Source organism: Anabas testudineus, chromosome 6 (genome assembly GCF_900324465.2).
Source record: "Anabas testudineus chromosome 6, fAnaTes1.2, whole genome shotgun sequence".
In the NCBI taxonomy this organism is placed as follows: Eukaryota; Metazoa; Chordata; class Actinopteri; order Anabantiformes; family Anabantidae; genus Anabas; species Anabas testudineus.
This window is the reverse complement of record NC_046615.1, coordinates 21,329,759-21,347,903: the sequence shown is the minus strand read 5'-3', so window position 1 is coordinate 21,347,903 and position 18,145 is coordinate 21,329,759. Positions and strand designations below refer to the sequence as shown.

The 18,145-nt window shown below is 40.8% G+C and overlaps 1 protein-coding gene across 1 annotated transcript in view; it reads left to right on the top strand.

Annotated features, from left to right (window-relative positions):
* The window catches only part of LOC113165360 (alpha-1,3-mannosyl-glycoprotein 4-beta-N-acetylglucosaminyltransferase C), an 80,945-nt gene that overhangs the window by 20,447 nt on the left and 42,353 nt on the right, over window positions 1-18,145 (top strand). The window contains exon 3 of the mRNA XM_026364781.1: window positions 13,952-14,022. The gene's annotated coding sequence lies outside the window, so the exon portion shown is untranslated. The remainder of the gene's footprint in view (window positions 1-13,951; window positions 14,023-18,145) is intronic.

Sequence of the window (18,145 nt, the reverse complement as noted above, 5' to 3'; positions counted from 1 at the left end):
ACACAGGATTTAATTTAGGGTGTGTGTGTGTGTTACCACTGAAGATCATGTATGGTCGCCCATGCATCGACTTCAATAGAAAGTAATTTACTGAACAAGAGTTTACTTCAGTCACATATTTCTCATGGCTCAAATCATGTGCACCTGTTTTTACTATGACTAATTTAGAAAGTGAGCTCCACAAACTATATTCTTACAGTCTCGAAATTGCAGTCTCTGTAGCAGTTAAGTAGTACAGGTAGGTAGGCTGTGCTAAGGTGAGGTTAAAATCTTGGTCATGTTGACACTTCCTCATCAGCTTTGATGAGCGTCGCCTCCCTCGTAGACTTGACCCTCTTAAAACTGCAATCTTGACTTAATTCCCTGCCATATTTCTCACTGTCACTCTGCAGCGTGCTGTATGTTTGTGTTATCATCACAACATCCCTCTGTAGGCCTTACCCATAAATATCATTTACGAGCCCTATACACAATGAGGTAGACAGGACACACACAAAAAAGTGTTCCCATAGGGCACAGAAGAGAATAGCAGTTAAATGATCTGGCCTCCTCCAGGACAAGGCAGCGTTCAATCACTGAAGACAGTCAAGCCCTGAGGAATACAGAGCAAACATATCACATTATTGTGAGGAAAAAGGGGAAATACATGGGGCTTCACAAACAAGGTTTGCTCCGCTCTTGTGATATCCTCCTACTCCTATCTTCACCCATTAATTATCGATGTGAACTCATAACATGGTTGATTACTGCCCTAAATTGTCTTTGCGTCTGTGGGTCCACAGCCGTGTTCACAGGGAAATTATGAACTCAATGAAAAGTGTGACAATCATGATGATTGATGGTGTTTGTTTTATTGGAGTCTTTTCATCTGCTCTGGGCACGGGCTGAGTCCTTGGAGAGGACCATCAGTGTGATGGCTGTAGTGTACACATGTTATGACTCACAGTTCCCCAAAGCGCTCACAGACTGTAGAATGTTTGAAACAGAAAAAAAGCAATAATAAAAAGACATTAAACCTTGGAATGAAACTCTGAAACAAATGTTGCTCTGTCTCCATTTTGAGCAGTGGACCATTGTAACATCATATTTAGTTTATGTAGAAACTAAAACATGCGCGTCCCAACGTTTCTTTCCATTTCCCATCAACTACAGTTCTTACTCTTCTTGTAATCTTTATATTTTGTGTCTCCAGAGTTTCAAAATAAACTTCTTCCTCTCTTAACTGAGCTAGGCTCTTACTTGATGAGCAGGGTTTTTACCCCAGCGCATCCTTCCATGCCACTGACCACCACCTTCTGAGTGCCTCCTCATGCCTCGTTGCCCTCTGGTGGACCACGGTATGGTGACCGGAGCGCCACTTCTCCTCATCCCCATATCCACCTGTGGGGTGATTGAAACAAGAGTGAGCTCTTGTCAGGGCTTCGGCCACCATGTAATTGAATTCTGCCTTGTTTCACAGGGTGCAACAAAGCATAGCACTGGATAGAGGGTAAATATACTCAGCACTTAGAGACAAACATGGGCCACAACTGCTCAACAACAAACAGAGGCAGAGGTATTGCTTGGTATCATTTACAGACAGACACAGTTCGACCATTAAAGGAAAATACCGGAGTTGGAGTCTGTGTTGTTATTTTAAGACAGGGAGGAAACATTCTGCTGTCAATCCATGAGGCTGTCCACAACAACACAGTCCCCGTTTCATCTATTTAATAATAACACACAACTACAGAAAAATATAATAAGTCCAACACCTGTAAATCCTCTGTAGTGCTTGGCGTAAAGCGGCAAAGATATGATATGACAAGCTAAAAATTCCAATTTCTAATATGTCTCCTGCATTTATATGTTCTATTTACCTTTAAGGTTCACTAGAAACTTTGCAGTAACCAATTTACAGATACACAAAAAAAGAAACGTTCATATCAGAATCATTTAGTTGACTGATTTGACTTGACAGAGTTATAATGGGGCTGATTTTAGTCTTGACTGGAAAACAGTACTTGTTTATACAATCCTTCAAATGCAAATCACACATGAAAGGGACGTGTCAGACTTTGGTACAGCTCATAAAAGAAAAGCACTTTCGTTGTATAATTGTTGGTTCATTCTTGTCTTATCCAATTTCCTTTCTGGAATCTCTGCACCAGCCTGCTTTGGTGGGAAGGTGTGTGTGTTCTTACTGTGGTTTTTTTGTTTGTTTTGGTTTGTTTGTTTGTAAGAATACGTCCAAGGAGGCACAACTCCAGTCTTTGGAGGACAAATGGGATTACATCGTCGAGGCTGCTTCGAGGCATCACAGGCATCACTCTACTGAGGCAGGCTCCAGTCGGTGGCCTGTTTTCTGTCGGCTAATCTAGGGAGATGGATTCTCAGTGCAGGGCTTACTCCAGTACAGTTACTGTGCTTAATGGGTTTGACTCCCCAGGATATTGTTTCAATCTAGAGGTCATCATGGTCTTACTGTAGCTCAAACGGAGAACCTCTCGACTCAGGCTGATTTGCTCCTCAACCACCCATGCATAGTGTGCTTCAAAAGGACATATTTCTGTTAGCACTTCTACAGTATACTAATTACTTGGAGAAAAAAAAAACATCCATTAACTTTGTCAATTTCAGCACACAGGCTGCATAATTTACCAGGCTGGTAATTCCCTGCTGCATATACGCAGTTCAGCTGCTGGTTTTAATGTTGAGATGCACCCAGTGCCTCGCTGTGTGCTGCGTGTGGGGCTGCAAAGCTACAGACTGCACATGGTCATGCCTATCCAACACAACATGATAAGCACCAGCTGGGATTAATGTTGTGGCTGATAGGTGAAGACACATTTAGTCTTTAAAAGGTGCAGGGGATTTTCAGGAACCTCTTTAGGAACTCAGGAACTTTGCAGACATGTTTTCCTTTGAGGTTCTTTGCTGTTGTTCACTTGCTCCAGTTCTGTTAAAAGGGGAATGGAAAACAGATAAAAATACATAAAGACCTAAAGTTAAAAATAGAAATTAATTAATTTAATTAAAGATAAGTGCAAACTCAACATAAATTCACCTAACACTGTTTTCTAAAATTAGAAAAGAAACAGATGTGGCCTCTTACACAATGAACTAAGGAAATTTTAATTTATAAAGAGCTGTAGACAGCATGATTTCCACAGGACACAACATCTATTATTGAGCAAAGACTCAAACACATGTTTTTAGATCGATCAGTCAGTAGGCACTGGGTAGAGAAGTCCACCTGGTTATATTTACCACAGTTGTCATCCGTGACCAATCACAGCTCAGCAATTAGCTCAACTGAGCAAATCAGGTAGCACCAGCTGTAGTTCATCAGACCCACCCACATTCCCATGGGGTGAATTAGAGAAAACAATAAAATAGCAGTAAAATTATTAACACCACTGTTAGGGTTTTAGGAATATCAGGAATTGGAATTGTAACCAGAAAGGTGTTAGCATCACCAACCAATCACAGATATTGAAGCAGGCAACACACATCTAGAGACAGTAGTGACATGTACATTGTTGACTCAGCCTTCAACCACTTGATTAGTCACAAGTACAACTTGGGATGGGAAAAGCTTGTAGTGTGGTCGCTTAGCATTTGATAGATAAAGACAATTTATCAAACTTCATTTTTATTTGCTAGTTCGTGCATCATTCCCATTTTTTCTATATTTACATGTAAATTCTGTTCACGTTTCCTCATACATCAACAGAAACTCTGTAGCAGCAAAGTCACAAATGCACAAAAAAAAAAGTGCTATTTTGCAAATTTGGTGTGAAATAAAGCGAGGTTTTTCCAGTCTGTCTCACCCACTGGACAGAGTGATAGTTCTTGACACTGAAGCAGCAGGTGTCCATTCATTTCTTGTAATGGCCATGCACAGTACTACTACACAACTCTGACACTGGTGTGTCTGTTTTCTATTTACTTTCTATTTTTGGAAGCACTTTCTGAGAACTGTTAATCCTAAAAGGAACTTGTTTGTCGTAGGGAGTCATTGAAATTGTCTTCTCATAGAAGGGAAATGAACAATTTGAGGGTTTGTCAAAACTTGATCAGGCCTCCTGCAGTTGTAGTAGTAGTTTGATGCAGAAGCTTAAGACCAATATTATAATTCCAGTTATTAGTGAAGCTGGGAGTAAGATTCTACTGAGAAGGAAATAATAGAAAGGAGAGGGTCATCTCTTTGATTACATGATTATATTTTAAACTTTCTGTAACTGTCAAAATCCTAAATTAGCGATGTTGGGTGTGTTGGAACTTCACTATACTGTACAGCTCTTCAGTTGAGTTCTTGTCTTTGTCAATAGTTATTCAAGCACACCAATGCAGTGCAGATGCACTGCTCCTCTCCCATTAGTCTCCTACCGAGGGGAACTCTCTACCTGCTGCTTGGTGACAGTATTCGACTGCTTCCTGCCACATAGTGGTTTCATGTCACCTCTAAGGTGACAGGTGGCTCATCAGGCCTCAGAAAAGGCTCTTTCAGAGTCCGCTCGCCCACTCTAATTTATCTAAGGGATTTCTTGTGCTGCATATATTTTGTTCTTTGAGCAGCCAAGCATTAAATTGCTTTCCATTGGGAACAGCTCATATGCTGGGGTCGCCAAAGCTGTGGCTGGTTTCCAATGAGATGGTTTGGCAGCAAAGCCAACGCTGTAATTAGGGTCACCCTGCTCTGGAGCTGTTGGCGGGCCAAAGGGTCGCTACGCTTGCATAGTGCGTTTGAAAGTCACAGCTAAGCCGGAGGATGGTAACACATGACTTCTTCTCATAAATCAACAGAACACAAAGGTGGCACATCATGAAAAAAATGTGGTGTTTGTCTTAAGGGACCCGCCCTCTAAAAGTATATTCTTCATGAAATGCATTACTTTGCTCCAGGGCGTCATATAAGCAAACAGAAAAAAAGAACGGCACGCTGTATCGCTGAGAAATGAAAGCACAAATACAAAGGAAGATATGAAGAAATAGCAGCAGGGCATGGGTAGTGAAAGACCCATGTATAACGAGTTGTCAGCTTTGTCTCATCGTGCCAGAAGCTGACTTCAGCAGCCTTTGCTGTTTGAGCTTTCAGTAAAGCCTCCTGTCTGTGCAGTGTGCCTCCCCAAATGTAGCCCGTGGTGTTGTCATGAGGAGTCTGCACAGCATGTGTCCATCTGCAAAAAGCTCTCCAATGTGTCCAGTGGTGGAGAGAAGAAGAAAAAAAACTCCAGGGAGCTCTTTCCAGTTCACAGTATTCATTTTGGCATCGAAGAGAGTAAACGCCTGTGGGAAAAGTGCAGAGAAGAAACATTTGGACAGCTGCTCAGCAGAATTTACTAATGCCTTGGGTGTGTTGTGACGTGTGATTTATGTATGAAAACACAAGCGCTGAACCATGTGGGCTAAAGGAATTGTCGAACTCTTTCTAGAGATACTGGAAGTCTGCATATGTATGACAATTCTAGAGGATTTAGCCTTTAATTTGTATTTTAATGTAATAAAATCACTTTAAATTAAAAAAAACACATGGTGAAGTTATTTGAAGTGAACTCTAATGTACACGAGCAATTGTTATTTTTAAGGTTATACATCGCATCACTACTGATGATTTGCTAGTTATACTGTGCGTGTGTGTGTGGAGGACATTATGTACTGAATTTGGTTAAAAACTCTCACAGCACACTGTGTTTCACTGACAAGCCTTACAGTACAACAGGGTTTGGCTGAAAAATATTTCCTCTTCAGGGCGCTTCGGAGCAGAGAAGGGCACACTGCTGTAGTCATTGCTCCACTGGAGCAACTTAGCAGCTTTAACTGCTTAGCTCAAAAGCAAAAGTAAAGAGGTTTATTGTCTTTTGATGCAAATTACACCAATTAAATTTAAGTGCAGGTGACACAAGTAGTTTCATGTGGTAATAATTGCACTGGAAAGTAGATTTGTAAAACATGCAGTGTTCAGATAAAACTTGCCTCGTTCTTTCAGTGTGAAGAGTTAATAGTACGATATACTGTGTTTGCTGCATTTAATAGTTTACTTTTAAGAAAACCTGCTGAATGAGTGACAACAGAAAAAGTGATGGGACTTTTTTTTTTTTTTAAATGTGTCTTTCTGCAAATAGACACAAAATAAAACTCCCACGATGTGAGACTTTTAAAGTTTAACAACATATGATCACATTTCCTTTTGCTCGCTGACAACTGAATAGTGTGTAGGATACGAAACAAACCAAATGGACCATGTGGAACACATTTCTTTACAGTGTTGGTCACACACAGTCAGGAGGAGCGAACTACACCCTGATCACACCTGGGTAAAAACACATACAGCACCTAAGAAAACTACAACACAACGAGGCATCCAGTACTCCATGTTAAATTCTACAGGACATGGTTTAAATAAAATCCAACTGCATTTTGAGTAATCTGGGCATCGAATATAAACAAAAAATCCTCCTGGTTGTGCTGAGGGACCAACCACTGTGAACATACCATCCAACTGAACATACATTTGTATTTTGATCATTTTTAGGAGAAACCAGAACTCCAAAGTCGAGCTCAGATTTCAAACTAACGTATTTCTCTGGCAGTTCTTCTTAAATTATTTATCCATCCGTTTTGAAAGAAACAAGCCAGTGTTCATAATTGTGATTTACTGAAGCTTGTAAAATGAAATGATTAGCTAAAATAGTTTCACCACTTATCTTACAATAAACAGTATACAGTATGTGGGGTTGGATGGTAAATAGGTGCTTATATAAAGATTCCCATCCTGAGTGGCTTGCTAAAATTAAGCGGCATCAAGGGAGTAGCTATTTATTTTGCTTTCGTACTCACACATCTACAGTACACACCCACGCACACATGTCCTTGTAATTCACAGTGATGGTAATGGAGAATTTAATTGTCTGGGGAAATAGATAAACAAAAGAGATGTGAGTTTTTAAAGGTGATGACTGTGCTACCTCAGGCTCCCAGAACTTGTGATGAACAATTCTTAGGGACCATATGAACCGTTTTATAATGAAACACTATATAAATCACGTCTACTGACCAAGTCTCTGCCTCCTCGTTGTCCTGTTGTTTCAAAACATATATTGATTATCTGTCCATACGTCGTCTTTTACAACGTAAAACCCTCCAACAAATCTTGTAATTTATGGCTTCACATGATCTTACTACTGTGAGTCTAACTAGAGTTTTATGACATATTGTAAAAAAATGAAACTAAAGCTGTATACTTAGAGGATGTATTGATTTGTGTTTCCAAGTGGAACTTCCTCCCTGATTGATTGAATCTTACTTGAGAGCATAAATGTGACAAGCTCCCTGGGAAGTGTCTTTAGATGCAAAAATATCTGCCAAGACTGTCTGGAGCAGCAATCTTTTAAAGAACTTTTACTTGCATTTTTCACCATGTTGCACAGACTGTCTCAGTGCTGCAGACGTGAGATATGTTATTTATCTCTTCCATATTTAATGAGGAGTCACCCCGGGAAGCAGATGGTACATTAGCTGTAATAAACCAGAGCTGACTTCAGTGGTTTTGTGAGGAAATACGAAACCGAGTCGTTAAAATCTCCCTGTTTCACACCCCATGTTGTTGGACGGTCAAAAGGTGTCTGATGTGCACAGAAAATGTGTTCGATCGCCTCATGCGAGCAGATCCCTTTTATAACTCTGGACAGGTTCTCATTGCTCCCAGTGAAGCTTCATATATTGATGTATAGAGAACAAAAATTACTGTAAGCTCTGACCCTTTGTTCGCAACGCCAGCATTAAAGTTGCTGAGTGAGGAGTTCACATTGAGCTATGTTTTATTGTTACTCTCAGCAGAAGTAATTGGAGTGTGCACAGACACACTTACTGTAGGTACATGCTTCTGGAAATAATCACACATGCATTCTCCCATACACCTTCACGTGCACTGACACAAAGTTTTCATGAAGATTTAAGTTCTGTAAATGTAGAAAGTCAAGTTTTGTCATCAGAAAATTAAAAGAAGAATCTTTTCAGAGTCGGTTTTTAGTCATCTAAGAATCGACACTCACATAAAGATGGGAATCACAGCCAATTCTTGAAAACTTTTATTTACTGAAGTTACTTCTGCAATCTGTAATTTCTTTTTCAATTGCTTCTCTCACAGTGGGAGGTTTTGCTGCCTGTAATGTCTGAGGATGGTTCGTGTTCTCCATTCAGAGAATGGGGACTGATGGCGGCAGTCTGAGAGCCGCTAAGCTCCCACGGTATATGGCTAATCATGATAATTAAGGGGAGTGAATATGTTTATCAAGTCTGGCTGTGCAAAAGGTGCTGCTTTGTTCCCCGCCGAGTCACCGGGCACTTTAGAGGTAAACACGAGCAGGTTTTGGGGAAGTCGGAGGGCGGTGGGTGGGTTGAATTGATTTCCCATCTCAACTGACTGATTTCATAAAGCAAGATACAGGATGTGCGTGGCGCAAATAATCATGCAGTGCAGCATATCAAATCATGGCCCGATGAGTAAAAAATAAACATCTCTAAGCTCATAGCCTGTGGTGCAATCGAGCAAGACATCTCCAGGGTCACAGACTGCAGGGCTCCCTCTAAACACGTATTTTCAGACAAATCAAATTGTTAAAGGAATACAGGGGAGGTTTTAAGTGAAAAGAATCTCCCAGGAGACAGTCCAAGGGGGTGAAAGTGGGCGCATGGGATGGAAAACATCAGATCTTCTGTTCTTCAGAAGAATAAATTAATAAATTGAAAGTGATGGCATTCCCGCCAATCTCTAAGGCAATGAGACCTTATTGATTTCTTAGGAGAAAAGTATTCTTAATGTGTCCAGGGACCCTGCCGTTCGTTCTCTGTCTCATTTGTTTCTGCAGCTTTTAGCCACCAACATTGACTCAGGAGTAAAGCTTGATAAATAGCAGAAGCTCGGTGTGGCTCAGACAAAGGTCTGGCTGTTGGGAAGGCATGCCTGGACCATCTGTTTCCTTTTGACACAATGCAGGGAATCAGCACTCCAGTTTTTGAAGCAGTGCATCCTGAAAGCCTTTTATCTGTGAGGATGGAGGCAGAGTATTGCAGTAAAGATAGTGATCTGTGTTGATATTTAGAGGAAGGGAGCGATGCATTCTGCTAGTGCTTCCGAGCCCATTTTCACACAAATTCTGCAAGGCAAACAAGCTGTCATATGCTTTTTTTTAAAAAATGTTTACAATGGGATAGTTCATTGGCTTACAGGTACCATCTGCAAGTTATTAGAATTAAGAGTCAGCAAATTGAAGTTTTGTCAGTAAATACCTGATGTGAATGAATGAATATCTGGTTTGGGCACCATCTTATCTGCCACCATATGCACATTTTTGTGTTCCCATGTGTTCCTGAATATGTGTTATATGAAGCTGAGGTTGCACTTTTGAGACACCCTGCCTTGGCACTGAGCAATAGTCTTGCAAAGTTATCAGCTTTTTTCGTTTCTGGGCTGACACTCTGGGTGAACGATTCAGAGGTGAGCTGAGGAGCAGTGGATTAAAGATCATATCAAACCCAGCAAGTACGTATAGTGATTCACGAATGATGGCGGAGATAGCAGATGAAGCCCGAGTTTGTGGAGATATAGAGTGCAGCCAAATTTATCATATAGAGTACAGATAGTCAGAGGATACCAGTCAGGGAGATGGCATGATGTATGGCATAGCTGTGCATCAGGAACTTAGCAAAAGTTTGATTTATATGTTCAAGGTCACAAATTAGAAGATTCAACGTAAGCTAATGGCAGATGAAGCGTCTGCTGTTACATACAGTAGTGGATCGGGGTTTGCTTTTGCCTGAAGGTACAGTAATACCAGGACAGCACCTTTAAAAAACTACAGGCAGGGTTTCCTCCAGGTAAATGTTCAGCAGAGGTGATTAGCCACTAACATCATGATGTGTCTGATGGTTTGGTTCTGCCACAGTGAATAAATACTACAAACTCTGCTTAGACTCCTTAACAGCTAATTGGAAAGTTTTTATAGAAGGTTTAATAATATTTGTTGAGGTTGTGTTTATTTCAGACAAGGTGGCCTGCTGGAAAGGAGCACTTAGGCCGAAACAGAGAGCACTTGGGTGCAATCAGCCAGACCAGAGCTACACTTACTCTCTGATGTGATGTCAGAGTAGACTCTAAGCACAGGTGGCCCATTAGGGTACAAACATGCTCCGGTGATGGTGAGGCGGCTCGGAGCGTCCCACTCTTTCACCCAAATGCAGGTATAGAGATGTGCTTGTTATCCTTTCAGCTTTTGAGAAAATGGTCATCAAAGATCCAAAGTTACAAGAAAAAGGCTGATTCAGCCAAAAAAAAAAAAAAAACAGGAAGTTGCTGAACTTCAGTGTTGATGCCATCATGGAAGGGACCCCTTTTAATGTTGTGTTTTGGAAGGTGGGGAAATTTGTTCTCCTTGAATGGCTGTATATCCAAGAATCGCTTAGCAAAGAGAAGATTAAGTGCACACATTAATTCAGGAGTCAGAGCAATCTTGTAATCCACTCAGTATGCTAATTGCCTGTTCTTTCTCCAGCAAAGGGGTTTACAGGCCATTAAATGGCACTGAGCAGTTGACAAAGGATAGCCAGCATGGTCCTGCACCCACTCTCTCTCTCTGTTTCTTACTTGGACAGGCTGTTGCACACCCACACAACAAATCTTAAAAAAAAAGTGTGCTGCTGTGATTCTGAAGCACTTATTTATTTTGTAATATTGGGGTAGAAGTAGCAAGGTGTGCATCCGTTGCAAGTGACAAAAGTGGATCTCTTGGCTGCTGAATGAACTTTCTGACTATAATAGGGTTTCGTTGGACATCTTTCCCCAGCATATCATGTCTGCTTGTAACTGTTGTCTACATCTGACAGGGGTACAAGTAAATAATGAAAGAGAGTTGAGTGCTATTGTCTCCATTGCTGTCCCAGTCATGCACAAACCCCCTCCAACTTTCTCCGTACACAAGAGGATCACGCCAAGGTAAAGTGCAATTCTTAGCGCACTACTGCCTGTGTAGTCTCCCGAGTGGCCTTGGCAGCCTCAATATGATGGATGTTGTTTCAGATGGGGTTTCTCGCAACACTGATAAAGCAGCCTTGTCAAAACATATTCACTAGCAATGTAAGCAGATAAAGATAGTTGCAGATAATTAGAAGATTTGCGTTTTGCGTCATTTGTGCTGCCAACTGCCAAAAAACGGGGCTGTGACAGATGACTCAAACAAGAGAGTTCGGCATGAAGCCTGACTGCAAATGTAGCTGGTAATGACCAGAGTGTGTTTTTCAGATGCAGTTAATGAGCACGGCCATTAGACATAAATGACATTTTAAAAACCTGGGGAGTAAGGAAATGAAGAAGTACCCTAGATAGACTGCCTGTAGGCAGAGAATATGGCAAGAACATCTGGAGGATGCGGCATTCAGTTCACATGGATGACCTCCACCCTGAGTGTTGGGGCTGTCAGTCATTTCACTGCTGGTAACTGGGTGGATTGAGGCTCATTACAGTAAAACCATCAGAACCATTCGCCTCAATCTCCAGATGGCATCTCAGTGTTCTGTACAACTGGCACTTATCCTCTGTATTTGACGGATCACGCCTTTATGAGTATATTATTTTAATTCTCTAATGAGCCCATTTCAAAGGAATTTGACACTTTGGAAGCTTCTGTGGAGAAAGTCAACGAAAGAGGCAACAGCTTTGAAATTATAACTTGTAGTTGTGAGGATATGTTGACTCAGTCTTAACCTACATGCCAACATCAAAATAACAAACCCAGATCAGAGAATGAAACATTGCACAATAGAAACCACCAGATGGATTTGTTTTCTTCTGTTTAAACAGTAGCTCTCAAACATGTGCCACCAAATCCCAAGAATCTGCAGGCTTATGCTGGAACCAATCGCTGCGTAACATGATTGATTAGTCACCCATCTCCAGTTGAATGTGTGCAGATATGGATGAAATCAGCCGCTGTACTGTTTGGTTAGATGGTGTATAGATTCAGTGGTAGTCAAGCAGTATGAGGGGCCTTTTCTCTAGAGAGAGTTTTGAGTTTTGCAATGTTTCTGATGGACCAACTGAATGAACTAATAAATCAGAGTTTCAAATTATGTCACAAGATATTTGTAGTACACTAAAGTTCAGATCTGTATCCTTAGTAACATAAATCACTTTCTTTCTTCACTAATAGAGAAACGTAATGGTTTGCTTTGGAATACTTTTTGTCTTTACTGTCAGTTTGAGTGGGTGTTTCTTTTTCCCCTCTGTTTCATTTAGTTTTTAGTATTTTGTTTTTATTGAACCCTGGTTGAAGGATGTTTTCCTCGAGTCGCCTGTTCGTTGCTGTTCTGCTCGCTGTAGTATGTTGACCTTCAAGTATTCTCTTGGTATCTCTGAAGGTATTTTGAGGTGATAGCTTTTTACTGTTTGGAATATGAAGGGAAGAGGGAGGTATGATACAGTGCAGATGAGATGTGATGGTAAGACTGTATGTGGGTGGCTCTCTCTCAGGTTGAGATTTCTCCTGGTAGCTATCAAGGTCACAGTGGAAACGCACTGCGATGAATTTGCTTTTTACCAACAAAGTTTTGGCACTGAAACACTTATTTTACCAAAACCTGCAACCGTCAACACAAGTAGAACCCAAACACCTATTTTCTCTAAAATGCCCACAAATCACGTACAATAGAAGACTTTTAATTTCTTATTTTCTTGTAATTCTCTTCATTTTTAGTTTTTAATACATTTACATAACTGAGATGTGGGAATTTAGGAACATGCATATGAAACACAAATATTTAATGCAGAATACCGTACTTATCTTTACATAAATACTGTCTGTGTGTTATTCTGCTATTCTGTACAATCAACAATTAGCATTACGCGAGAAAATAAGACAACATTGTAATGACAAGTGAAATGTTTCTAACAAGGCTCGTGTTGTTTCACAAATTTTTACTTGACATTTCACAGTCACATCCTTTGTAAACAAATTCCTCCTATGATTGCATGCTTGTTTAGATATTGCTGCAGCTCACAGAAGATTATTTGCTCAAAAAAGTCCATTTTACTGTTTTTCAGCCATGGGATATAACAAGAAATTATTCCGTAAAGAGCTTTTTGAGAGGCATTAGAGGTTGTGAGCTAAAACTGCATTTGGCAACTGAGCACATTGGCTCCAGATCCAAATGGCAGTGGGAGGTAGTTGCCTGGAGGATAAACTTCAATGTCCACAAGTTATGTAATGTGATGTTAGTAAACTACACACAGCTTGATCACGCTGACCAACCCAACTATCTGTGATAATTTTGTACCAGAGGAACCTGAAGGGAAAACGAGGCAAAAGACTCAACTATGGAGATTTAAAACATGCAGAGACGAAGGTAGTGATAAAACAGTTTTCCATGTTGTAGCCTTGACATGTACTAATGCTGCTATACCATTGATGAAGCCCGTTCTGGAGAAGCAGCGAAGGTAAATTGTGGCGAGACACTCTTTGAATTACCGTAATAAAAACTCAGTTGACTGGTTTCCCACCCCAGAGCTCTCTTTTTAAACGAGGCCACAAAAACCAACTTAGAAAGAAGCACCTAGCAAAATGAGGCCATCTACACACATCCTTTGATCCCTCCATTCTACATCTCAGAGGCAAGTGGCATATAAGAGGATCTATCTTTGTGAAGGGTTTTGAGCCCCCGAAATTACAAACAAACTAAAGGCAGGGGATCAATAGAGTGTGTCTCACAGAATGATGAACTGGCACTTCAGACGGGGAAAATCAATGTTGCACTCCCTTTCTCTCCCTCTTCTCGTCTCTCTATCTTTTTCCCTGGGTCCTAAACTCTCTTCACAGTCCTTATACTGCAGTATTTAAGTGTGTGGAATCACGTGTGTGTTGCTTGAAGCAGGGTCTCTCTGTGATTTAATGGTCCTTTGTTTCTTATTCCTTCGTAGCCTGGAAGACCCCTGCTACCCTGATGTGTGAGCACAGCCGCCCATAATGGCCCATAGGATACATAGTGGAAGTAAGTGTTTCTGGTGAAATTTACCACTTTGGTGGACCTCCTCTCTCTGCTGCCACCGTAGTTCGCAGCTCATCTGATGTGGACGTATTGATCAGTACATGGTTTTTTTAAATCATAAAATAGCACTTACAATGAAGCCACCAAATTATACTATCCGTTTATTACAACACAGGGACTTGGGCGGTCAATTGTATGTGTTGACTTGCATTTTATAGACCTAGCACATTGTTTAGTGGAGGTGAAAAAAGGTCAAAGAGAACCTCTGAAAAATACAAGGAAGTCAGTTATATATCTTAAAAAAAAAGAAGAATTAATAATTTCCCCAAGGGGAAAATTGGATTCGAAGAGCTCCATCTGAAGCTCAAAATTAACCGTTGCGCTGTGCCAATTCTTGAGGATCACATGCACAACAAAAGGAAGCATTTTCTTGCCTCAGTGTTGGCTCACATTGCCTCAGAAATGCTAATAGTAATAGAAATTATAATAAGTAACTGAGACATTCTGTTCAAAGAAATAAAAGATGACTCGAAAGTAGTTTTTTTTCTGTTGCTGTAAAAATTTGCAGCTTGAAATGATACAAATTTGAATAGGGATTGTATTTGCTTTATGATTCCTGCTCCCCGTCGAGGTGGAGTTATCCGATTACTGGAGCGCGATTATCTCAGCAGTTGGTGGTTCACTGAGCAGTGGCAGGTTGAGGATTGGACGTGTGGACACTGCATGTGTGAGTCTTAGCTGAAAAGGGAATTAACACCAAGCTCCCAGTCAAATGTGGTAGTTTTCTCTGTGATGGATAACATTGTCTCCAGTACCAGCAGCATTGGCAGGTAACCAAGTATTGTTTGGCAGAGAGGAAGTGATTACTAGTGGAGTGGCTCAAGGGATAGCGATGTCAGTGTGTTGATCTGTCGGCCCTTTATCCACACTCTAATATCTCTATAACTATTAAACGGATTGCCATGAAACTGATGGACATTCAAGATTCTCGCATGGATCCCGCCTACTGACTTTTGTGCTTCTGTTATGTTTCATCCTTTGACGCCACCAGGTCAACATTTTCATTTATGCAGCCAAATATTTCAGCAGCTACTCGATGAATTGGTACCAAATTTTGTACAGTCGTGGTTTCCAGAAAATATATCCTGTAGACTTTTATGAACCCGTGACTTTTCCTCCAGGGCCATCAGAAGTTTGGCATTTATGAAAACTGAGTGAAAACTTACAATAGTTTTTGGATGCACGCCAGGAAATTAGGTTTAGACAATGGTTTATATTCAAAAAACATAAACTGTAAAAACTTATCTTAATGTTTTATGCTGTACCAACATCAGAGAAGAGTTTCTCAGTACAGCCTCATAGAACCACTGGCACGGCTGCGGACTCTTTGTTCAGCACTGTTTGTTCTTCACATCATTATTCTTGCAGCAAAAAGAAAAAGTTTTATAGGTTGCATGTAAATGGCATGAACAGGTGAGTTGTGTGTTTGAGAGAAGCCTCTCTTGGGCGTTACCAGCTTGTGTGATGTGGATGAGCTTTTTTCGACAGCTCCTGTTGGTGCTGTCAGCCATGTAGAGCTCCTCCTGTCAGCACATGCCTTGTGAAATTTAGGACTGGGAGATGAAGCCTGAGACAGGTATCCATGTGGGTTGAGAGGGTTGGGGGAGTGCAGTCTATCTATCTATCTATCTATCTATCTATCTATCTATCTATCTATCTATCTATCTGAATCTATTCTGTTTCTTTTTCCACAGTTTGGGGCTGCTCAGTGTCAGTAGTGAAATATTCATTGTACGTGCAGGGAGTTTGACGAGCTGCTCTGACACCTCCATACTCTCCACCCTTATTTTCATTTTTCCCTCTGGCTCCGGCACGTTACAGCTTCCCAGTCTGCTGTTGAGGACTGTACTATGTGCTCAGTACAGTCGTGATGAAAAGACAACCAGCGCACACTGATTTTCCATTTTCATAAAAGAGAGAATTAGATATTAAAAAAGAAAAAACTAAGAAAAAACAAAAAGAAATTCATTTCCACGAGACATGTTGGTTGAAAAGGTCTCATTTAAGCTCTTATCACCTTTCTGTTGGAGGCTTTCATGCTAACACTGCTGCTTTACAGTGTGCTCTGTAAGGTTCCTCTCCCTCCTGTCATAATGGGAACGCTCTCAGTCTGAATTTGAAATTAATGGAAATTTCAACCTTGGGTGCTGTACGTGACTTCCTACATTCTTTCAGAGAAGTTTAATGCACCCTACATGATTTGGCTGCGACTGTTGTGGTACAGTATGTGAAGCAGTATCAACAGGACAGGGAGCGAAACAAGTATACTGACTGATTTATTGCTAAGAACGCAGTGTTCATCTGTGCATCACGGTGGCTTTAGAAAGTGTTCCCTGACCCTTCTTTGACATTAAAAAATGACACTCCATTGCAGTCACTGCCGTCTTAATAAAGACAGAAACAAAATATGGCAAAATTTCAAAACAAATCAAGAAGTTTAGAGACAAAAAAACTTTTGCAGGGTGAACATGTCGTACCCACAATATGAGTGCCTTCCATCACTGGGTGTAGCAAGACAGTGGAGTTTTTATTCATTGCGAATATTCAGTTAACATGCTTTATGAACCGTAACCGAGTCTTTACGTAACTTTTACCTAGTCTTTTATTTGCCTAACCTTGACCATAATAATAGAACATCCTTGCCTCAAAGCAAGAAAACCTGTTCTCTTGACAGGCCTGTACAAATCCAAGCCTCTAGCTAGGAGACAGCATTGATCAGCTCCTTGCTCTCTGCATAATTCTCAGCCTCATCCTGCAACAGAATGATTAGCCTCAGGAGAAAAAAAGCAAACAGGAGGGGGTAAAAAATTGCAAATTATGCTTCATTATATTTTTCTGCTTCCTCCCTTATAAGTCATCATCATGGAGCCGAGGCATCTATCTCCAAACTCTGCAGCAATATCAATATGGATTTAGGAGTCTCCCTGAAGCAAGGTCCTCCACTAATTAAATCTGAAATCACTTTGTACTGTAAAAACACTAAGGAAGGGGGAGGGAGAGGTGTTGGAGGTGGTGGTTGGGGTGTGTGGTGGTGTATATTTTTAAATGAGGGCCAGTGGAGTTTTATTTAACAAAGCTAGCTAATTGGGTCAGAGCTCTTTATCCTCATAAAGCACAGAGGGTTTCCTGCCAGCCAGCCAGACCGCTTATGGCTTTTTGCTCTCAAACAGAGTTTCAACTCCTTCTGAGTGAGCGAGAGGGCGGAAAGAGAGGTTACGGTGAAGACGAAGAAAAGCCACTGTTGTCAAGGCCACAGCAAACAGGTATTTTATATTGTCTTTGTCTACTGTGTGAAGTCAGCGCTACAGTACAATGGGGAAGGTAATGGGATTCAGAAAAGAGCAGATTCTAATAGAGGAAGCTGCTACAGAGATGTACAAGTCCATGAACTCTTTTCATCTTTCATCTCAAGAGGAGGGATCGTCCAAGCAAGGCGTTGCGTGCTTCACTGATGCTAAGTGAGAGTATGATCCTGCTGCTGTCATGTCAAACTCTCCTTGCACAACCGGACTTTACCTGCTCACTGGGTGGGAGGGGCTAGAAGCAGGTAGTGTATTATATACACACTGTTCGTACTGTGTCTCAAATAATTTCTGATAACAGAGTTGCACTCTCTTGAATAGTTGTTGTGTACAAAATCACTCTTATGTCCATGTACTTTGTTTCAGTGTATAACACACAACCTCAGATTATAGTTTCATTATGTAACAACAAAGGTGTAATCGAGTGAATACACTGTGGAGAAAGTAAATTAAACAATAAAAACCCTCAAATTACTTACAGTATCTGCAGTTTTTATAATGGTTCAGCTAAATGTTGCACTATTCACCGGCTCAGCAGCTCGTTCTCCTGGTATGTGTCTAAGTGTCATGGACAAGTCGCTGTAGACGGGGTGTGTTCTTCACTTGTGAGTCACTTTGAATAAAAGTGTCTGCTAAATATAAACATCTATTACTTTGCCTTTTTAATATAAAGTGTTCTCCACTCATATCTACCTTAAATGCAGCTGTGCCCTTTAGTCTTATGTGCTGCTTTTTCAGCTGCTGCACATTAACAGCACTCACTG